The 24,519-nt window shown below is 36.8% G+C and overlaps 1 protein-coding gene and 1 pseudogene across 1 annotated transcript in view; both read right to left on the bottom strand.

Moving 5' to 3' along the window:
* The window catches only part of FAM241A (family with sequence similarity 241 member A), a 42,105-nt gene that overhangs the window by 4,639 nt on the left and 12,947 nt on the right, over positions 1 to 24,519 (bottom strand). The window lies entirely within an intron of this gene.
* LOC112825996 (ATP synthase F(0) complex subunit C2, mitochondrial pseudogene) lies at positions 20,518 to 21,954 on the bottom strand (annotated as a pseudogene).

Here is a 24,519-nt window from a genome sequence, read left to right as displayed (position 1 = left end):
GAAATCCAGAGAGTTAAAATCCAGGCTCTAACACTTAAACTGAGTGACCTTGACCAAATCACTTTCATGAGTTTCAGTTTTCTAACCCATAAAATGGATTTACATGATTCCTTTTGATAATAATTTTCTCTTCAATTATAATTTACTTGTTAACCTTTCCTCAATTTTTGTGTTTATTCCTCGCTGATGTGCCGTGATTGGGTGAATTTTATGTTTCTCAGCTTCTCATACTTTTATATGTTCCATGATGATATTCCTTCCACATTATAAAAGAAAAAAAAGTCTTGTTCTTGCCTGAGATCAAGCCCTTCTCTTCTTCAGGACAGAACTTGAAGACTACTTGATTTAGTTTGTAATTCTTCCGGGGCCTCACTTCTCTCTACTCCTCCAGTGTCTTGTATTGTTGATAATCATTTCTGGCCTTCTTTTTTTTTACTTTTTATTAAAGTTTTTTGTTTTCTTTTTTACTTTTTCCAATTTCTTTTAATCTATGCACTCATTGTACTTTGGGGTTTTCTGTTGTTACTGAAGAATTTTAAGACTTTTTTCTTTCAGTATTTTTGTGGTTGTAGTACAAAGAAAGTACCCTAATCTGATATGGTTCCTTCTGAAGATTCACTTTAAATTTTTCTACAGGCTGCTTGTGGGTTTTTCAGGGAAGAAGTAGGTGTTGCAAGACTTAAATCAAAACAAGGAATTAGCTAACTCCTAGAGGCCAAGTGAGGAGGCAGCAATGGATCGCATCGTCTCAGGTCCTGAGAATACCTGCTGGGATTGAGACTGGAAGTGGAAGACCAAGGAAGGGCTGGTCTGGGCAAGATGTGGCTGCTCCAGCCTGCTTTGTTTTTTAATATGAAAAACTTCAAGCACACACAAAATTAGAGAAAAATAAATACAACGATCCCCTATATACCTATAATCAGATTCAATAATTACTAAAATTTTGCCACTTGACTGCAGCACTTCTTAATCTGGGCAATCTAAAGGAGAGGAAAAAGTAAAAATCATTAGAAGAATGCCTAAAAGTGGCCTATATTCACAAATGAAGTTCTGTGGAAACATCCAAAATATCCAGCAAAGAATTAGATAGGTTTCAAACAATCCTAAAGGAAAGACATTTAAGCACATGGGGAAAAAGAATAGGCAGCATTTTTAAATCAGTGAGATTATAGTCAGTCTCATTACAGTATTTTCTATGTCCAGAATATCCACCCCAAATACCATAATTCTAAAAGGTACAAACATTGGTGCGCTGGTAAGGGTTTAGCAGTAGGCTTTGTCCGGGGTGGGAGTTGGGGTGGGTGGATCTCTGATTTGAATTGTTTGCCAGTTCCATAGTTTTTTCCAGTTTCTGTAGCCAGTCCTTCTGCTGTGCTCAATTTCAGGCTACTTACAATTAGCTTGCAAGGTTCCTGAAAATTTAACAATTGGCTCTTGAGGTCTGGTAGGGGCTGCCATCAGTACTCCACTGTAGGTATAGTAGTTGAGATAAAAAACCTGCATGCTTATAATTGATTAGTTTGTTTTCTCCCTTCTTTCCATCAATTAGTGCATTTAAGGCTTTTTTTTTTTAAGTTTACAAAGTTGATAAGTGGGATAGCTAAATAGAATTACTGCAATACAGTATATTGAAATTAGGAAAGTTGTATTAAGAAATATATTATGATTTGAGTAGTGGATAGGGTAGATAAAATGAAATACATGTAATGCTACAAAACTACCACAATTAAAAGAATTTTGCTTTTTCTGGTCTGCCTCATGCAGATATCAAAAGTGCATTCAATTCAATAATTTTTATAAATTCTTATTTACAATAAAATTTAAAAAGCCTGGATGGTTTGTGAGAAAGTAGTGCTCCTTCAATGCTCTCTAGCTACACGAATGATACCACCATCCATATGCCAGATCCAAAGGCCAGAAACCTGAGGCCTTCATGATTCCTCCCACATCCCTCCCTGTTACATCTAGTTCATCAACATGTCCTCTCTATTTTACCTTCTAAATATTTCCTTATTGTGTATATTGCTATTCTATCTGCTGCTGTAATCCCCAAATAATCTATTAACATCTCTTGCCTTGAGTATTCTAGTAGTTTCCTAACTGCTCTTGCACCTTCCTTGGTTCGCCTATAAACTATCTACCACACAACAGCCAAAGTGATCCTTTTAAATGCAAACCCAATCACTCCACTCTGCTTTTAGGATTAAGGCCAAATTTTTTACATGATCAAGGAGGCCCTGCTTAGTCTGGCTTCTCTCTGGGTCTCTGGCCTCATCCTGCCATCAGCCTCCCTCTGCCTTTTTGTATTTCAGCCACAAAGATCTCTGACTTCTTGAACAGGCCATGCTTTTGCCTGCCAAAGATTTGCACATGCTGTTTTCTCTGCCTAACACACTCTCCTCCCTCCCATGCTCAGTTAATGCCTGCTCCTCCTTTAGCCTCAGCCTAAGCCTCAACTCAATCTCATAGCACGATATAATGCCCTTTCAATGTATTCTAAATCAGTGTAGATGTGTGTGTGTGATTATTTGATGAATGTCTCTATCACTGTACATGAGGATATGGACAATATCTATTTTGACTGACCATTTATCCTCTAGTATCAGTATGTAGCAGGGGCTGTGTTGGGAATAGCAGCACATAGAAGGAACTCAATAAATATTTGTTGAATAAATGGAGAAAATTTATCATGTGTCTGGCAAGCATTGGAGCAATATCTTGATAGGTTTTCTACCTTGCTCACTTCTTGCCAAACAAAAGATGATCTTTTTTTTCCAAAGTATTTTTATTACAGTAATTTCAAAGCAATGTATAGATTCTAATGGGGTTAGCAGTATTTCTGTTTGGGAAATTATTAAGCATCCACTCCCTCTTTCCTCTTTCTTATTAGAACCTATTCCAGCCCACATTCCTCAGGTGAGGCAGACCTACAGCTCCAGAGATGACATGTCTTAAGAGTAATAAACTTCTCTTTACCAGAAGCTGGCTTTGGAAAGTGCATGTGATCCACTTTGGAACAATGACTTTTGTGGGTCTTCTTGGAAAAGTCTTCCTAGCTCTTCTGACACAACTTTGGAAAGTGATCCTTATCTTCTTCTATTTCTCCACATACAATCCTTTAAGTAAAGACAATTTATTGTATTTTTTTAATCAGTTTTCTATTCCTGATATAAGAAATTACAATAAACTTAGTGGCTTAAAACAACAAAAAATTATCACCTTATTGTTCTGTAGGTTAGAAGTCATGTCAGCAGGATTGCATTTCTTTCTAGAGGCTCTAGGAGAGAATCTATTTGCCTACCTTTACTAGCTCCTAATGGCTGTCCATATTCCTTGGCTCCTGGCCCCCTTCCTCCATCTTCAAAGCCAGCAATGTTGCAGCTCTTCTGACCCTTCTTCTTAGTTAACTTTTCTGTCTGACCACAGCAGGGAAAGGTTCTCTGCTTTCTCTGCAGTTAAGGACCCATGTGATTAGATCTAGCCTAATGGGATAATCCAGATAATCTCCCCATCTCAAAGTCCTTAAATTTAATCCCATCTGCAAAATCCCTTTTGCCATTTAAGGTATCACATTCACAAATTCTAAGGACTAAAATATGGACATTTCTGGGGAGGCATTATTCTGCCTTCCACAGTATTTTATTATAAAAACTATTTCTTTATGTATCTATTTCCTGTCACTAGCTTTGATAGGAAGGGCAAGGCCATTAAGGGCTAGAACTATGTCTTATAAATTTTAACATTAATACTTAGTATATCACACTGTGCCAGGCCTATTGTAGGTTCATAATAAGTATTTGTTGAATGAACAATAGAAGTATTTTACAATAACAACATATCAGGCAACAAAACAAAAAACCCACAAAAAATAAACAAAAGTTACATGTAACATCAAATATTTTATACCTCCATGAGTACAGATGTGAATTTGTTCAAATATTTATAAATAAATTCTAGACTAGATTACAAGATATAGTAGCTGCTAGCTAAAATGTACATGCTTGGGGCGCCTGGGTGGCTCACTTGGTTAAGGATCTGACTCTTGGTTTTGACTCAGGTCATGATCTCAGGGTTGTGAGATTGAGCCCTCCCCCTAAATCCATGGTGGGCATGGAGCCTGCTTGGATTGTCTCTTCCTCTTCTTCTGCCCTTCCCCCCACCACTCTCTCTCTAAAAAAGAAAAAAAAATTAGGGGGGTGGGGGGATGGGTTAGCCTGGTGATGGTTATTAAAGAGGGCACGTACTGAATGGAGCACTGGGTGTTATATGCAAACAATGAGTCATGGAACACTACATCAAAAACTAATGATGTAAGGTATGGTGATTAACATAACATAATAAAATTAAATTAAAAAAATTTACATGCTCCGCTCAATTTCTAAACCATTGTATTTGAAGAGTAGAGAGTAATATAAACAGAGGAGATCTTGAGTCCTTGACTCTCTCCCGTTTGTAATTTTCAGAGTAATAGTAATAAGTGGTGGTATTATCAATGATATGTTAGAAAATCTAAAACTGCGTGCCTACTATAGGCCAGGTACTGGCTTTACAAACTTTATCTTGTTTGATCTTTCCACAGGCTGTGGAGGCATTATTATTTTCCCTCATTTGCAGATAAGGTAACTAAATTTCACAGGTATTAAATGTCTGGCCATTGACTTATTCTTAGTAAATGGAGGAGCTCGTACTCCAGAGACCACTCCATTAATCCCTATACTATACTCCCTCCAGTTATTATTATATTAATAGCTAGCCTCTGTGTAATGCTACTTAGTTTTCAGAGTAAATTTTACATATTTGAACTGCAAAAAAAAAGCAATGTAAACATGTTTTCATTTTTCACAGAATGAATACATTTAACAAAGTGAAATGAACATCGGCATCTTTTTTTGCTTTACATCTTTTCTCACAGTTTACAGTATATTGAAAGTGAGTTTATCAAGCAAAAAATTACTCAAATTTTAATTTTTATCTTATACAAACATGTAAACCATGCAGCAGTTGAGTGGATTTTTCATAGTCCTTTCAGTATTGACTAGAATTCAGATTCAGATGTGGAAAAAAAGATTCCAGACAAGTATGAGGAGATACACTTGGCAGAAATGCAATATGGCAACAACAACAACAAAAACCAAAAAGCCAACCACACAAAACACTTCATACAGAAAGTGGTATACCAGTGCAGAAATTCAGATGGTGCTTTTCGCTCTGTTCTAACATCAGTCACTTTGTGTATTTGCCAGATTTTATTCTTTGTATTTGAGGTCCTGATGAAAGAACATTTGTCAAAAGCGCAGTTTCCTTCATGAGTGTACAATAATGTTATGACATGCACGCTGAAGTGTTCTTACCAATATAGTGATATTATTATTTTTTCATCCATGATTAAAGACATACATAAAAATAAAGAGGTGTTATAATTGATTCAAAACCTTCTTATAAGATACACAAAATTAATGATGAGAAATTAAAGGTGAACCCTTACATAGTCAGAGGATTTTTAAGAGAGAAGTATCCTTAGAGATAATTAAAACAAAATCTACTTTAAGAAATAAGGAATAGGAGGTTAAGTCGCTCAGCTTATTAATGACAGCACAGGCTTTAGAAGCAACTAGGACAGATTCAAATGTTGCTCTGCACACACAGAAGGCAAATTACTTAACCACTGACCCTCAGTTTCCCCATGTATAAAAGGAACATAGTAATACCTAACTCAAGAGAGTTGTGATACTAAAATGAAGAAATGGGTAAAAAGCTTTTAGAATACACATACTAATCATTCAATATATGGTAACTATTATTACTACTACTATATTTTTGGTAGCCTTATATCTTGTGATTTTTACTTCTCTTTCTATTGTACCATGTTGCTTGAGATAATTAATACCTTAGTGATCATCTTTCTCATAATTAAAATTCAGTTGTATTTTTCTTCAAGTGTTATGACAATTTATTTATATAGAAGTTGAGGTGGGATGTTTTCTATGGAACATCCTTACCAATGGCACAATCTGTGCACACTAGTACGGCACGACGTCTGTTTATTCACTTTAAGAAGAGTATAGGCTACATTCTGTAAACAGGCTTTTGCTGAATGCATGACAATTTAAAATGCGCTTTCGGGCGCCTGGGTGGCTCAGATGGTTAAGCGTCTGCCTTCGGCTCAGGTCGTGATCCCAGGGTCCTGGGATCGAGTCCCGCATCGGGCTCCCTGCTCCTTGGGAGCCTGCTTCTCCCTCTGCCCCCCCCCTCTCTCTCTGTCTCTCATGAATAAATAAATAAAATCTTTAAAAAAAATGCGCTTTCAACTGTTTTCCTGTTTGCAGTATAACATCTGTATTACTGCACAGTATTACGTGTACGGTATTGGAAATCTGCTGTTTTTGCCTGCCTGGTATTTATTCCACCTTTTCCTGCTAGCAGCCCCTTGATTTAACTTTGGAGAAACCATCCCCCATCCGCTCTTAGTCCCTGTGTCTTGGTTGAAGATGTTCCCATTCCCCTGTTCGAGGTCTGTCCAATCAGAATATTCCATTTCCTTGGACATATGATTAGTTAAGGAATGAGCATGTAACCCAAGATAGGCCAACGAAACACCTCTGCCCAAGACTTTTGCTGCAACTATTAAAAAAGAGACATTTTTCTTTCACTCCTGTTGGTTAGCTGGTAAGATGCAGGGCATCTTATTACCATGAGGGGAAAGCTTGCTATAAATGAAGCCAATATAAAGTAAAGCCAAGAAATGATATAGTTGATATAGTTTCAACACCAGACTCTGGCTAGTGCATCTACCTCTGGTCTTTTTAGTTACATGAGTCAGTAAATTCCTATTTTGCAAAATTTAGGGGAGTTGAATTTTGTCACTTGGAATCAAGAATTCTGACTATGGATGATGATGATGATGATGACAATGATGATGACAATAAAAATAATAGCTATTATTAACTGAATGTGTACTATATACTGGATATTGTGTTAAGTACTTTACATTCTTCATGGTATTTAATCTCCATTTTTACAGTAAGTATTGTTAATTCCAAAGCCTGTGTTCTTCACAACAGTGCTCAACTACTTCCTCATTAATGTGGATTTATTGTTACTAGCAATAACTAGTATGATAAATGTATTGATGATATTAAAAACAGCAATTAATGGGGGTTATCCAAGTGGGCATTTTTAGATATAGCTTTCTAAAAGTTGTTTTAAAAAACTACATTTGAACACATGGATAAATGGTTATTATACATATTCAGACAACACAAGAAAATATAGGGTAAAAACTAAAATGCTGATTTTTCCTTGCTACTTTTGGTTGGCCTTCCATAGCTATCAAGGAGAGCCAGTCACAATGAGGCAAACCCAAGGAAATCATAACTGGGTAGGTAAATTTATACATCTCAAGTACACATCTCAAGATGCATACCAAGCAAGAGGAAAGTAATTTTTAGATTGCACATACTAGTCTGTGATTTGAGGTTTTTATTGAATGAATGACAGAACTAATGAATGAATGAACAACTCCTAAATCTTCTTGCTGCAACCTTTTCTCATTTTACCTTGCTTATTCAGCTACTCCCATTGACTATTTTTTCAACCTTGTTGGGCTTGTAGTCCACCGATCTCTAACTTCTCTCCATCCACGAGCCGAGTCCATTCCCTTCTTCTTTATCCTCACTCAGCTTATGGCCCAGAATTTCCACAAAGTTTTCAACTCCATTGTCTTATTGGGCAAAACCTTACTTTTAGAGGAACGTAACTATTTTCTCTGCCTGCACCTGGGTGGTGCTAGACAAAGTCATAACATTGGGTATATTGGTACCACTAGTTTTTGACCATTAGCCCCCAACAGATCTTCAAATACCCTGCATTCCTACTTCATTTCTCTGCTCAGCTCATTTTTTCTGCTCCCTTCACAGACTTTCAGACCCCTTCTCTCTTTCAAACCTCTGCTTCTCTCTTTCGCTATCCCCCTCCTCCAGCCAATTACCCGAGCTTCTGCTTTTCAGGGAAAAGAGAAGCAGTCAGAAAAGAGCTTCCTTAAGTTTATTATACTAAATGTAACAACGTACTTCGGTTTAGGTCCCTCTTCTCTGCATTCTTTTTTGTTACACATAAAGAAACGAGGAAGTGTTACCCTTCTTTGTCCCAATTCCTCTGACCTACATGTAGGCTCTTTTCCTACCTTAGACTATCCCTCTACCATTATTCTCTGTCTCATGTATATTCAATCTCTCCCTCTCAACTGGCCCCTCATCAATATTTCTACATGCTTAGATCTTTACTCTTTAATACAAGACTCCCTCCATGCCACAGCCTCTATTAATTCTGCCTTGTCTTTTCTTTTTCATAGTCCAACTGTTTGAAACAATTCACTTGGCTTGTTTCCATTTTTTTTTCATGGTTACCAAGAACTCTAAGAGACTGACATTTTATCCTACCTGCAGGTTAACAAATTAGCCTATCACAGTTTCATGGATGCTGGCAGAAGACATAAGACGTCTGGGTTAGAGGCAAAGGACTTTATTACCCAGGCCACATGAAGCGGCATGAGTTTCACGTTGATCTTGGTTCCCCTTTCCTCCTAAGTCCCACAGGGTGACACAGAGTGGCACAGGCAGATGCTGCAGGCACTGAGTTTTATACAGCCGACGAACTGTGAATTTCGAGGACTCTAATCTTCTATTATGGGCTACATGCAAACCTGCCTGACCTTTGTCCCAGAGGGAGACATTATCTTTATTATACTGGACAGCAAACAAATTTGCTCTCTGTTCCAGAAGGAGACAGTGTCCCCATCTTCCAAGTCTGTTCACTTAACAACAAATACCCTTGAAAAAACAGTCCTGAACAAAAGCTCTTAGGTCAAGAGATCCATGGATAATTATTCTATCCATTCACATCTCATCCTGTTCCAGTCTGGCTCTGTCCCCATTACACCACCAAAACAGCTCTTGAAAAGTTTGCCAATAAACTGTCCTATCAATAAATTAAATAGGCATTTTTCAGTTCTCATTTATTCCATTCCTAAGTAGCATTTATGATGACAATTTTTTCTCTTCTTTTGCGTTTTATGATATCACATTCTCCTGGTTCTACTTTACTCCATCTGGTTATGCCTTTGTCTCCTTTGTGGGTTCATCATCCTCAACACAGCTATTTAAATACTGCCGTCAATCTGTTCCTAAAAAATTAGTTATATTTACTATCAATAAATCAATTAAATACTATGTCCAACTCAGACCTTTCTTTTACACATTTGAATATATTCAACTGCCTTCTTGACATTTACACTTGAATATCTTGAATATACTTCAATATTCAACACATCCAAGGCCAAACCCATGATTTCCCTCCTGAAAACTGGCCTTCATTCAATGAACAGATTGTCAGGAATGAAATCCATCCTTAATTTCTACAGGCCAGAACCCTAGGAATGATCTGCAAAACGCTTTTCCTCATTTCCTACATCCAATTTATCAGTAGGTCCTGTTGATTCTGACATCTGAATCCATTTCTCCCTAATCTACCTAATTCTTCCTGCATGATTCTACTTGCTTTTCTCACTCAGCCTCATCTTAATACTTTGTTCCCTCCTTCACTTTCTTTACTTTCCCCTCCCTGTCCTAATTTGCATCTCTCATACTCGCTTGCTTTTCTTGACCCAAAGCTTTTTAAAAGTTATTTCCTCTGCCCGGTATGTTCTACCTTCTTCTTTTCATCTACTAACTCCTATTCATTCGTCAGATCTCATGAAAGTCAGTCCTGACCTCTGCTAGAAAAATCTCCTTAGTAAATGCTCTTGTCATACCACATAGCTATCCTTACATCAGATGAATTTTGTGTTTTGTTTGTGTGATTATCTAATTTATGTTTATCTTTCTCAATGGGCTGTAAGTAGCAAATCAGCAAAAATAATGTTTTCTCCTCTTAACTTTTTTATTCTCAGTGCCTGCCATATTTTAGGCATTTCCATCTAGATTATAAGATCTTATGAAGTATTCTATGTAACCAATCTACTAATTCAGCCTACTTTCTAACTGTCCCCTAAAATAAATTCTATTCTGGTCACATCCCTCTCTTCTCTGCATCTTCCCCACTCGCATTTATGGCTTAAGGTAACAAACATTGTATTAAATACCTGCTATGCCTGTTTCCTATGTTATTCTATTTAATATCCAAAATAACTTTATGAGGAAGGTGTATTATGTGTCTGAGACTACTCACTCAAAAAGAGATACCTAATATATAAATAGTATATGGAAGAACCAAAATTGAATCTTGGACTGATTCTAGAACTATGGCACTCTACCAGTTAGGTAATACTATTCCCATTTTAAAACTCAGTATGTAAACGTTTCTATATAGCTTGTCCATAAAGTATGCACTGAGCATTTATAAAGCCAAAACCTAAATTTTTAGATAAGACAGAAAATTTGGGGACAGGGTCAAGGATAGCCTCTTAAATGGAGGAGACTTCCTCCGCATGAGGATTAATGCATGAATATTGAAAATAGGCAAGATGTAACCAAACAAATAATAGTGAAGATCCCAATTACTGCATTCCAGGAAAATCAATATGAAGAACACTAATAAATAGTACTTTATCAATTAATTAAAAGATTAAATCCCAGAATAATGTTTTTCCTTACTGCATTAACCATAGCATCCGGCAAGATTATGTACTATAATGGTTCAAGAGGCTTATTTTAGCTTGTATGCACCTTCCCCCAACACACACACACACACACACACACACACACACACACACACACGTGCATGAGCACACCCCTTGTCTTTCATTCTAAATCTTGCCCTTTGTCTTTGTAAGTGAACTCTTATAGGTAGGGAAAAGGTACAGTTCCTAGTCATAAGCAATTGAGAGGAAGTGTCTCAAAAGAAGATAAAACAAAAACTAATGATGTAATGTATGGTGATTAACATAATAATAATAAATAAATAAAAAGAAGATAAAAGAATAAGCATTTATATATTTTTAAATATCTCTTGCTCTTTGGCTGGTATGAAATCTGTCATTTCAACATCTCTCCCTTTCTGGTTCTCTTCATTTCTTCCTGTGGATTTGAGTTACTATTTGGTGTCATTTCCTCACTCTAATACAAGCTCTCACAACAATACCACTACCTTTCTTGTGCTGATATTATCAAGTGTACTACATTTCAATATGTTTTAGACTCAACAATACAATTATATACATATTGTTTTATGCAATTGCTTTTTAAATCAGTTGAGAAGATATATGTAATTATACTCTTTTGGAATTATCTACATAATTACCTTTACAAGTGCTCTTTGTTTTTGTGTGTGTGGATTCAAGGTACTCTCTGGTGTTACATGCTTTCATCCTCCTAACTTTCTCTGATAGTTCTTGTAAGACAGATCTGCTGGCAAAAAATTCTCAGCTTTTGTTTATCTGGGAATGTGTTTCACCTTCATTTATGAAAGATAATTTTGCTGGATATAAGATCATTCATTGATAAGTTTTTACTTTCAGCACTTTGAATGTGTTACCCTATTGCCTTCTATTCTCCAGTATTTCTGATGAGAAGTCAACTATTAATCTTACTGGGGTTCCCTTGTATGTGATGAGTTGTTTTCCTGTACTGCTTTCAAGATTTTCTTTCTCTATCTTTCAACATTTTGACTATGATGTGTCTGGAAGTGGACTGCTTTGTGTTCATTCTGTTTGGACTTTATCGAATTTCCTGGATGTCTGACTTAATGCTTTTCATTAAATTTGAAAATAATTTCAGCCATTAGATCTTAGAATACTTTTACTCTCTCCTTTTCTCTCCTCTACTTGTTATTCCGATTATTTGTACATTGGTGTGCTTAATCATGTCTCACAATTCTCTAAAGTTTTACTCATTTTTTTCCATTGTTTTCTCTGTTCTTCAGATCACATAATCTCTATTAATCTATCTTCAAATTCACTGATTTTTATCTTTTGCCAGCTCAAATAATTTTTACTTGGTTTATTATATTTTTTAATTCCACAATTTCCATTTAATTAAAAAAATATTCACTATCTGATGAGACACGGTCATTATACTTTCCTTTCATTCTTTAAGCTTGGTTTCCTTTAAGTTCTTTGAATGTATTTATATTACTGTTTTAAAGTCTTTGTCTGCTAAGTACATCAGCTGGGACCCATCAAAGGCATTTTCTATTTCCTTTTTTTCCCCTGTATATGGGTAATACTTTCCTATTTCTTCCCATGTCTCATAATTTTGTGTTGATAATTGGGCACTGTAGATAACATATTTTAGCAACACTAAATACCGATCCCCTACCCCACCCTAGAGGTGGTTGCTGTTGTTTGCTTGATTATTTGCTTAGTGACTTGCCTGAACTAATTCTGCAAAGTCTGTTTCCCTGCAGCTTGCAGCTTCTGATGTTTCTACTCATATTTTTCCCCACTATTTTTATCTTTTAGGCTTATTATTTAGGGGTTGCTCCTGAGTTAGCACAAGCCATTGGTTAAAGGTTGTGCTCAAGCCTCCTTTGCCAGTCAATTTTACTCTCTACTATTGGCTGTATCTGTAGGTTAGACATTGCTATCTTAGTTTGGTGATTTTACTTGTTTGCCCCACATTCAGCAGGGACTAGTAACTTGGAAGTTCCCACTCTGACTGCTCCTGAGAGGGCACAGCCTTGGGCATGTGCATAGTTTTTCAGAATGCCAGGAGTGATTGTGATATTATTTGTGGGCCTTGCTTCCTAGGAATTACCTCTGGGTCAGAGTAACTTACTATTGCTCAATAAGTGTTTGATCACAGGTTGTGTTGAAGCCCCTTGTTCCTGTGAGGCTTCTGCCCTGTGTTGATGGGTCTGTGTGCAGCTTGGGGAATGCTTTCAAGTCTGCCCCACATCCTGCTCTGATTGCTGCTGAGTGGGTGCAGCCTTGCACATGCACATTACCTTCCTGATCATCACAGTTGATTATGATGCCAGGAGGGCTATTCTTGGCTGACTCTTTCTCTGGTCCTTTCTTCAAAACTTTTGGCTGCTCTGTTGGTTTGATGTATTATGGAGCTACCAGCCTCCTCTTAATGGCTCTCCATCAAGATTTGTTTTGTACACCCTTAGGCATGGAATTCTACACTCTTTCTTACAAATAAAGTCAGTCCTCTCAGTCAGATCTGTGGAGCTGTTTACCTGTATGATCTGCCTTTACCCCTGGGCAGAATATCTGCACCAATGCACTGGAGTTGGGGACAGAGACCCTCTTTTTCCAGTGACAACCCTACTCTACAAGTATACACTGAAAGTGGGGGAGCAGCTCTGGTCTTGGCTTGCCTCACTTCGTGTGGAACCTCTACCCTGTGGTGAGTTAGGGCAGGGCCACAGTGTTCTCAGCTTGCTCTGCTGAGAGTAGGGGCTGTTGAAGAGAGAGTTGGTCCTCTCAGTCATGCCTATGTGGAATAGAATTCCTGTAATATGGAGTTGATGGGGGGGTCCAGGGGGATGAGAAACACCAGATGCCTACTCCTCTGTGGTCAAACTGTGGCTCTAGACAGCTGGGGTTAGGGAGAGAAGAAACCCCATCTTCTTGGTTTTTTGGCTAACATGCTGGGGTTGGAGCCCTATGAGGGGGACGTTATGAGGAAGAAGTAACGGGTTGTGGCTCAAATGCCATAAAAACTCACGTTCTGATATATATAGTAGATTTTCTTTAATGAATGTTTCTTGATTTGCTGTATGTCCTTAGAATAATTCCCAAAGACTGAATAATTGTTGTTTTTAAATAATTTTCACCAGTAAAATTGTTGTTTTGCTGGGGGAAAAGCCCACTGAGTTCCTTACTTCATTGTTCTGGAAGTCCTACCTTCGTTGTTTCTGGACATTAATTGTTTTTGATGATAAATTGAGGTACAATTCCCTTAAGAGTGAATTGGATGTTCCTGGATGGTGGATGGCTGGGTTTTTTTTGTTTTGTTTTGTTTTGTTCCTTTTTTATAAAGAGAGAGCAAGAGAGCAGGGTGGGGGAGGTGAAGGAGAGGGGGAGAGAGAGAGAGAGAGAAATGTCAGCAGGCTCCATGCCCAGCGTGAAGCCCGATGCAGGGCTTGATCTCATAACCCTGAGATCATGGCCTGACGGCTAGTTTTTTTTATTCAGTCCTGGGATCTTAAGCCTTTGAAGAGTGTTTATTATTTTTCATATGTCCTGTAATAGTCAAATTCTGAGTATAAAAGCTCAACTTTTGAGGATCCATTTAATCAAATGGTTCTTCTACTAACACTTAAAAAAGTCTTTGTTTACTTATACTTAAAGTTTAAACAAATAAAAATCAATGTGTTTCTTTTCTTCCTTTCTCAGTTCCTCTCATACCCAACATTAAAGAGGCAATTTTCCTCCTTTGCTCAGCAGAGTCCAGCAAGTACTTTAGCTGATTTAACTCATTTTTAAAATTTTTTATTGTTATGTTAATCACCATACATTACATCATTAGTTTTTGATGTAGTGTTCCATGATTCATTGTTTGTGCCTAACACCCAGTGCTCCACGCAGAATAATACCCATCACCATTAACTCATTTTTTAAAGTAAGCCTAAAATAATTCCCAAAGACTGTTCTTGTTATATTCAGAAATTAAAATCTCAGAATAGTCTTGTTTTTCCCTTAGTTGCTATCAATACATTAAATGTCACACCCAAATCTGTTTTCTAAAATAATTTTTAGCATAATTAAAATACTTTTTTATTAGTATTTATAACTCCTGGAAAAGTTTTTAAAAGATGCAGAAATGTCAAGAGTAAATCAAGAATTCTCTGAACAGTGGGGGGCCTGAGTGGCTCAGTCAGTTAAATGTCTGACTCTTGACTTTGGCTAAGGTCATGATCTCAGGGTTGTGAGATCAGGCCCATGTCCCCACATCAGGTTCCCTGCTAAGCATGGAGCCTGCTTAAGATTCTCTTTTTCCTTCTCCCTCTCCCACCCCCTCTCTCTCTAAGAAAAAAAAAATGCTCTCAGCATTAAAATCACTGTCTTCTTCCTACTCCCCACATTAAATCCCTGGCAGCCCAAAAAGAAAATAATAAGCAAAGAAGAAAATATCCTAAATACATATAAGAATAAAACTACCTTATCATGCATATTCAATATAACATTTATAATTGCTGTAAGTATAATTGCTCTATAATTTTGCTGTAAAAACACTTTTATTTATAGAACCAATTCAATTCAACAAACATTTTTCTGGGGGCACCTGGGTGGCTCAGTTGGTTGAGCATCTGACTCTTGGTTTTCGACTCAGGTCATGATCTCAGGGTCGTGGGATCGAGTCCCGAAATGGGTTCTGCGCTCAGCATGGAGTCTGCTTGATATTTTCTCCCTCTCCCCATTTCCCTTCCGTCCACTTACATGCATGTGCTCTCTCTCTCAAATAAATAAATCTTTAAAAAAAAACCACCCCAAAACAAAAAAAACAAACATTTTTCTGGTGCCTGTGATGTATCAGATAAATAAGACTATATCCCTAACTTTAAAAAGCTAAAAAAATTTAGTAAGGTTAACATTTATGTAAAAATAAGTATATTTTAAGGCTAAATATGTGTGTAAGAGTTGTAAAATGCTTGGCCTTTAGTTCAAAAAAGGCCAATTTGGTCAAAAAATTAAATCAGGAGAGTTGGCAAAAAAACCACCACCACCACCACCAAAAACAATCATTAACATAAGGCTTTCAAATATTTAGTTAAATGATGTTTAAAAAAATGATACGGCATGTTTAACTGCTTTTGTCTTGTTATATAACAGAACAGTTGTTATAGCTGATGTACTATAAACTGATTCTGTGGTTATCAAAAATATCTTTACTTCAGCATTTAATCACCTGCAAAGACTCATTTTTGTTTTTTATTCCTCTTCATATTAAAGGCTGGCCCTATGTAGAGATGTATAAGCCTTATAAACAACAACTAAATAATGTTTAAGTGAAGTTTTTAATGAGTTTCACAACATATTTATTAATTTAAAAAATCTTAACATTTACTGAATATTATGTGCTGGGCAGTGTTTTAAGTACTCTGATCTTCAAAACATAATGGAAACTGAGGAAGAGAGATTATGTAATTTTGTCAAGATCACCTAGTAATTGGTGGAGTGAAGACCTACATTCAGGCATTCTGCTCTAAAGTCCACGTTCTAAAGCCCTACACTATATGCTTTCTTACAAATAAAAAAATCAATCTTGTAATTATTCACATTCTATTTGTTTTAACAGATCAGTTTTTAACAGCAGTTCAAACAGTCACACTTGTCTGGATTCATTTATATTCAGCAAAAATGTTAAATTATTTAAAAATGGTTTTGTGGTGTTTACCTTGGGTTCACTCTACAGTATAACCTCTGGTCTCGAGTGTGATACTTAATATTTGACCAGGATTTAAAATTTGTCTTTTTAAAAAAAAATGCCAAACCAATCTCTAATTCTTAATCCCACCACTGCCCCCTTCCCCCCCTCCCAAGAAAAGCAACATAAATTGGCATAAGGACTAAGCACATCAAATACTTCAGAGGCAGATTCTTTGGGTTTCATTTTTCCAACTATATTCAGTTAAAAAAGAAAAATGTATCTTATTTGGACAGAAAATAACCGCCTTTTATTCCACCCCCCCTTGCAACTGTCTTGCCTTAGTAGTATGAACAATAGTCCTAACATAGTAGAATGTGCTCCAATTATCATAGGAAGGCTGCCTTTATAAATAACATAATTTTTGAATGAATATAATTTGGAGAGGTAAAAATGAAGGAAGAAGAACAACGATAGAAACAAGTTGGAAGTCAGTTTCAGAGGCATTTTAGACTGAAAATTCTCCCCTCACTTCCAAACACTGTAATTATTTTTCACTCAATCCACTCCACTATCCCACTCAGCCTCTAAAAGAAAGACATTTTTTTTTGAAAAAGATCATTACTTTCTTTCAAAAGGACAGGAGTCTCACATTCCTAATACCAATAAGACACAGTATCATATGGTGATAAACAAATACATGAAAACAAATATTAAGAAAGTAGTAATTATGAATTATAAAAAAAGCCAAAAAAAAAACCTTCTGGGTTAGTTACAGATTTAGCCCTTTTGGCTTTTACTTTCTCCTTGCAGTTTAGAATCCACTGCCTACTATTTCAACTATGAATTCATAGTCGCATGTTCTCTCCCACTCCCTCACTTTCAGTAGCCTCCAATTTCCTTGCTCCTTTTTCTAGGCTGCTAAGTGTTAAGGTAAAAATTGTGCTCAGATGCCTTGTTATAAAACCATGTTGGTTCAGTGTTCCTGGTACTCCTTCCACACTCTCAAGTCCTTGCAGCTACTTCTTGCTAACTGTTAATCCAATTTTTCATATTCATTGTTCCAAATCTTTCCCACTCTTCTCTCTTCTCCTTCCTTATAGGTATTGCTATTTGTTTTTAAGGTTAACCTTTATTCATAATTCCAAATGCTCTCACCCATACATCTAAGTACAAAAATGGATTTTATACTGTAACACACATTTTTACTCCTGAAACAAAAGAAGCAAAATAGAGATACTGATTGGAATTGTGCAACTTATGTATTAGGCAAGTCACATGTCCTTTAAAAACAAAACCAAGAAAGGCAAAGATATTACAAAATTAGAGGCACTGGTCAGAATCTAAAGCACCAACTAGATGAAGATGGATTCTTTAAGGTACCAGGTCTATTACTGAAGGCCATTGTTCTGGTTGCTTGATTCTATTGAAAGAATCATCAACATTTATGGGCGCCTGGGTGGCTCAGTTCGTTAAAAGACTGCCTTCGTCTCAGGTCATGATCCTGGATTCCCAGGATCAGAGTCCTGCATCTTATCGGGCTCCCTGCTCAGCAGGGAGTCTGCTTCTCCCTCTGACCCTCCCCCCTCCCATGCTCTCTCTCTCTCATTCTCTCAAATAAATAAATAAAACTTAAAAGAATTATCAACATTTATGACTTTGTGAATACCTCTTTTAAGTTAGATTTTAAAAGAATGAAATCTTGCCATTGCAACAATGTGGATGGAGCTAAAGGATATTATGCTAAGCAAAATAAGCCAGTCAAGGAAGGACAAATACCATATGATTTCACTCACATGTGGAATTTAAGGAAGAAAACAGATGAACACAGGGGAAAGAAAAAAAGGGGAGAGAGGGAGGCAAACCATAAGAGATTTTTTTTTTTAAATATTTACTTATTTGAGAGAGAGAGAGAGCATGTCCAAGCATGCGCACATGGGGGTCTGGAGGGACAGAGGGAAAGAGAATCTCAAGCCACCTCGGCGCTGAGCATGGGGCCTGATGCGGGGCAATCCCACAACACTGAGATCATGACCTTAGCAGAAATCAGTTATGGAGGGCACTTGTTGTGATGAGCACTAGGTGTTATATGTAAGTGATGAATCACTAATACTACTCCTGAAACTAATATTACACTATATATTTTGACTAACTAGAATTTAAATAACTTGAAACATTAGGGGGGAAAATCAGATTTTAGGACAGGAGTTTAAGTTTATACCTAAGCCAAAGTATAGCTTTATGAAAACCTGAAAATTCTACTTGCTTATGGTATTATATATCTTCTCCATATTATATTTGAAGAGTTAAAGGTAAACATGACTGTTATGTCTAACAGAACTATGCGAGTATATGAAACATCCTTATTGGAATAAAGTTGCCTTTAAAGTTAACTCTTATCTTTATTTTCTTACTAAGGTCTATAATGAGATTTTGTCTTATAGCAAAGTTAACAGTACTTACGAATATGACAATTTTTCAAAAATTTTCAAAATTTTCAAAAATGCCACTAATATAACAATGCTTGGGAGTTGTTTATTGTGTTTTGTACAATAATAGCTTCTTGTTTTATACACTGCACTTTTTGTCAAATCCAGTGACTTGGATATTTTTCTTTGCAGTTCTGATTTAACCATAATGGTGCAATTCTTTTGAAATGAAATGCTTACTAAATTATTAATCAACCATTTAGATGAAGTGGGGGAAAATTTCGCTATTTATTTTTTATGGCACTAAAGAATCTATAGGCATCTAGTTTTATAATAAGGAGAAGTATGTGTGCCCATTACGTTTCTTCCAGAAGAAATACTTTGAAAAAAGTATATCTACATAAAGCCACCTTATTTTATAATGAAGCATAATAGTTGTTTCAATGTTAGGTAAATGGTGATATAGTGAAAATAACTATAAGTTTTCTGCCCACTGTAATAAAGTCTGTAGTTACATTCTAAAGTTATGATCCTCTCCTCTTAGCATGTTTTGCACCTGCATTTTATGCAAGATGTATTGTGCCCTACTTGTGGCAAATCTGCACAGACCTAACTGATTTGCCAGACCGACAGCTGCTTACTTTCAGGAAACCACACTCTGGTTCTTGGTGTGTGTCACGTCCTCCCTGAGTACCACTAACCTGATTACTTAATGCCAACTCCAATAATTCACAATCCTTGACTCACAGAACAGCCTGGCCTTGCAAAATAATCCCTTTAGTCAATTTATTTCAATTCAGTAAATAATAATTGAATGCCTACTATGAGCAAGGTAAGTGCTATGGGGTACACAAAATAAATTATCCATATTCCATACCAGTAAGCTATTTTTAATATATAAGGAAGGATATATACTCAAATCACCATATTAAAACACTGCTGCACTCTCCCTTACTAATTAAAATGACCTGCACTTTTATAAAAGGTTCATAGTTTCTTTTTATTTTTCTGAGCATTACTTCTCAGCTCAGGCAACTCTTCAGATTTCTAGACTTGTATGCTCAACTCCATATTCAACATTTCCATGTAGATGCTTATAGGAAGCCCAAAATCAACATGGTCTGTACCAAATTCAAAATCATCTGCGCTGAAATTGGTCTTCCTCCAGGGTCGCCTACCTCAGAGAATGGTACAACCCAGAAGTGCAAGCAAGAAACCCGTTAGTCATTCTAGATATCTTCACCTCCTTTGTCCTTTTTGGTCTACTTTTGCTGGCTCATTTCCCTCTGAGTTTATGTTAGAACTCCTCAGGGACTTATCTGTAGGCCATCTTCTCTTCTTACTCTATAGTCTTTCCCGTTGAAGATTTCATGTACTCTAATGATTTTATTACTGCTTATACGGCTTATATGCTAAAGACTCTCACTTTTTAAATCACACCCTGGCCAAGAGAAAACTATTAGCAAAATATTTTTAATCTTTCCAGGAAAAAAAAAAATCCCTGTAGTCTTAATTTTATTTTCCCCCATTTTTAAGTGGAATCCCCTCCCATTTTTATTTGCTTATTAGCCATTTGTTCAATAAACTTATTTTTTTTTAAAGATTTTATTTATTTATTTGACAGAAACACAGCGAGAGAGGGAACACAAGCAGGGGGAGTGGGAGAGGGAGAAGCAGGCTTCCCGTGGAGCAGGGAGCCTGATGCAGGGCTCGATCCCAGGACCCTGGGACCATGACCCGAGCTGAAGGCAGATGCCCAATGACTGACCACCCAGGCGCCCCTGTTCAATAAACTTATTAAACACACACATTCCAAGCCTTTGGTCCTCCAAAACGTCATTATGTGGGTGCTGTTAGACTTTAGAGGTCAAGTGACTTCCCCAGAATCAGAGAACCAGCCACGATTTGAAGGCAGACTTCTGAATATAAATCTGAGCTCTTCCTTTTCTTTTTTTTTTTTAAGATCTTAATAATACAGTATCTATCTGTCTTCCCTCTGTCAAACCCTGAGCCAACCACTTTTCCCAGGCTGCCTGGGGAGGTATAGGAAAAGGAACATACAGGGCAGACAAGACACGGGAGAAAGACCTATGGGAGGTGGAGAAGGCTCCTTCACATGGCGAAGAGGATGAGAAAGGCCACCATCAGGCGAAAGAGCCCTATGGCCTCCGAGAGGGCAAAGCCCAAAATGGCGTAGGAGAAGAGCTGCTGCTTCAGAGAGGGATTCCTGGCATAACCAATGATGAGGCACCCAAACACAGTCCCAATTCCAGCCCCAGAGCCAGCCACCCCTACCGTGGCAGCCCCAGCCCCAATGAACTTGGCTGCTGTGTCGATGTCCCTTGAAATGGTGCTGGTTTGGAAGCTGCGGTTAGGAATACGTGAGGTCAAGGGACGTGGGGCTGCCAAGCTGCTGAGGCTCTTATAAGGTACCTCATCTGTCAGTGTCTCCGGTGGTTTTAGCACCACTGCAGACAGTGATCGGCTCAACAGCTGAGAGGTGCTCCTGACCAAGAAGGGGGTGGAGATGAACTTTGCACAGGCATACATTTTCAGGGGATGAGGGGCTGTGGTTGGAGAGCTGCTCCCAGTGCAGAGAAGACACCTGAGCTCCTTCTAATAAACTGTGATACAAACCTTTGTGCAAAAGAACTGAGTCAGTCATTAAAAAGAAAGCAAATATTTAAACAAATTCATTATAAGGTGTGATTATATGATACTCCTTAAGAAATGTATTTTTTAAGAGATGAAATTTGTAAGTCCATAATTAATTTACTTTTCCCTCTCTCCTTTCCACAAAGGATTTGAATTTACTTACAGTAGGAACAAATGAAATAGTAATTAAAAAAACAGAGAACTGGAAGGTGGGATGGGTGGGAAAGAAGTGAGAATTTAGATTGGGGAAAGATAAGTTACCACAATTACTAAAACCAAACCTCAAATTTGGTTCTACCGTCCTAGGAAGTCAAAGCAAAAGAAGGGGCACAGCCAAGTAATTCTCACTTCCTTTAGTTCTCTGCTCAAATATCACCTTAGTGAGGCCTTCCATGATCACCTTCTTTAAAACAGCAACCTTATGCCATGCCCACACTCCCTACCACCTTCCCTCCTTTTATTTTTTTCCATAGCGCTTATAACCCAGTTTCTTGTTCATTTATTCATTTTCTCTCCCCTTACTACAATGCAAGTTTAATGAGGAAAGCAAATTTGGGCCTGTTTCTGTTTGTTTCTTTGTACCCTGGGTACCTAAAACAGTACCTGGAAAATAGGAGGAGTTCAATAAATTTTTTTGAATGAATGAATGAATAAAAAGCTATTGAGAAAGCATACACTAAACAAAAATAAGGAACAAACAAATAATACAGAAAACTGTCTATAATACAATAACAATAATCAGTTGTTAAAGCAATTGATGTTTAGTATGAACCAAATGGAAAAAGAAGATATCTTCAGTCTATGGCCAGGTTGTTAAAGCAACTGAGGTTTTAAAACAGTGGCTAAGTATGGAGTGTCCAAAGACAGATTTCCAAATAGTTAATCATTTAAACTCCAAAGGGAAAATATTATTATCCAGAAATAGCAGAATCATTATATCCTTTTAATTATATTACTGTTAAATAGACTATGCATACATATTGCATAATGAAGAAGTTCAGTATTTAATTTTTTCTTCACATATTTATTCTCCAGTGTATTACACTGGGTAATCTGATTGACACCATGGATGGTCATACTAAGTGGTTAACTCTCTATGAAGAAATCACTTTGTTCTTACCCTTCTTTAAATTTAAAAACTTAAACTAATGTACTTCTACATTCCTGTGAAACTCTTCAGTTGACAAAATTGTCTTTGAAACCAATAACCATTTGACACATGCCAGGATGATATGAACAAGCAGTTGGAATTTGTGTGCTAAATAAAACTCAACATAGATATGAAAGCAGCAATCCTGTTCTCATCAAAATTTTTCAGTAGTTATCTTAGTATCAGGGGAAGTTTAGCTATATAACCCAACAGAAAGAACTTCAAATATGAATCAATCCTTGCTTTTCACATACATATAAATCATGTATTTTTATATGCACACTGAATATATATATATAGAATATATATATATATAATATTACCATGGGAAAAGATGAGAATAGAATTAATATTTTCTAGCAGCATGAAACATTATAATAGGAGAGATCAAGTACCCTCACTCCAAAAACTAATCTATCCATATAGCAAATTTTAGAAATTACTTTCTTTATTACTATAAGGAAATTAAGAAAAAGTAAAAAAAATATAGAAACTGCATTGTTTTTTTTTTTAAAGATTTTATTTATTTATTTTGAGAGAGAGAATGAGATAGATAGAGAGAGCACGAGAGGGGGTAGTCAGAGGGAGGAGCAGACTCCCTGCTGAGCAGGGAGCCCGATGCGGGACTCGATCCCAGGACTCCAGGATCATGACCTGAGCCGAAGGCAGTTGCTTAACCAAATGAGCCACCCAGGCTCCCTAGAAACTGCATTGTTGAGAATATTGCTTAGCTTTCATAGCTTTTGAGGTATTTTACATCTATATTTACAGATAACCAATAGCAATGAAAAATAATTCTTATCTATAGACACACAAATAAATTCTGTTCCAGGGGAGTTCATTTGTCTTCCCTCCCCTGCCTATGGGAAAAAGCCGGTTTCGAGTACATTTGTAAGTTTATTTCAACATATCTTTTTCCCATATACATTTTTGATTTTTTTATTTCACCTGTGAATCAGCTGTAACATTTGCTTGGTTTCCTCATTAATGATGAGTTAAGTAAAATCCTTAACATGTGATCATTTTATATTTAATGACACTATACTTTTACCTCTTCTTGAAAATTATCCTTTAACAATGCTATTATTAAAATGACTGATCTGAATTTTAATTTATGTTAGCTCTTGGTTTTATCTACTATCTTTTCTATGTCGAGCTCAAGAAAAATTAAAAATTAAATTTGCAAATTTAGACCAATTACATAAGTTAATACCAGTTAGTATTTCAAGATCCTATGTTCATTAGCCTTTAGCCTTCTCGCTAATGGGGTGGTTTTAAAATACAGCATATCAAGAAACACAATCCTTGACTACATTCTTACAAGTATCTTAGAAGGATCCTTAGGTCAATACACAACTAACACTACTAGTTTCTTTTCTGCTGATTCTGACAATAGAGAATGTTCCTGTTATATACAGAGTCCTCTCTCTTTCAAAACTAATTTTTGTCATAATTACCCCTGGGAAGCCACATTACTTCAGCCAAAACATCAATTGAGTTCTTACCAGCAGTATTGTTTTGGATAGAAGTTTTTACAGACTCTATACTGCACCTCAGAGATGCCAAAATAATTGAAGCATTTGCCACAAAATGTGATCTCTGACCTCATGTTCTTCTGTGAGCCTGTGAGGGGGGAGTGGAGAGTGGCAGAGAATAAATACTTTAACAAACAAATTAAGATAATTTCAAATAGTGAGAAGAGCTATAAGGAAAATATAACATAATAGTGAAATAGAAGAAGTTGGGATGTGTTGGAGGTTCTTTCTACGTGGTAAGCAGAGCTGAGATCTCAGAGAGGTAACAGGTTGATGATATAAGATCCATCAAGGGAAGATCTGAGGAAAAGAGTCCAGGCAAAAATCCTGAGACAGAAAGGAGCTGGCTATTTTCTTGATCTTGACTTGGGATCTTGACTATGATCTGCATTAGAAATATATTTTATACCTTGACCCAGTACATACAAACTAAAATTCTA

This window comes from Callorhinus ursinus, unplaced genomic scaffold (assembly GCF_003265705.2).
Source record: "Callorhinus ursinus isolate GAN/ISIS: 27379988/994484 unplaced genomic scaffold, GSC_fseal_2.0 scaffold4, whole genome shotgun sequence".
Taxonomy (NCBI): Eukaryota; Metazoa; Chordata; class Mammalia; order Carnivora; family Otariidae; genus Callorhinus; species Callorhinus ursinus.
Note: the sequence above shows the minus strand (reverse complement) of the source record. Positions and strands in the feature narration are given on the sequence as shown.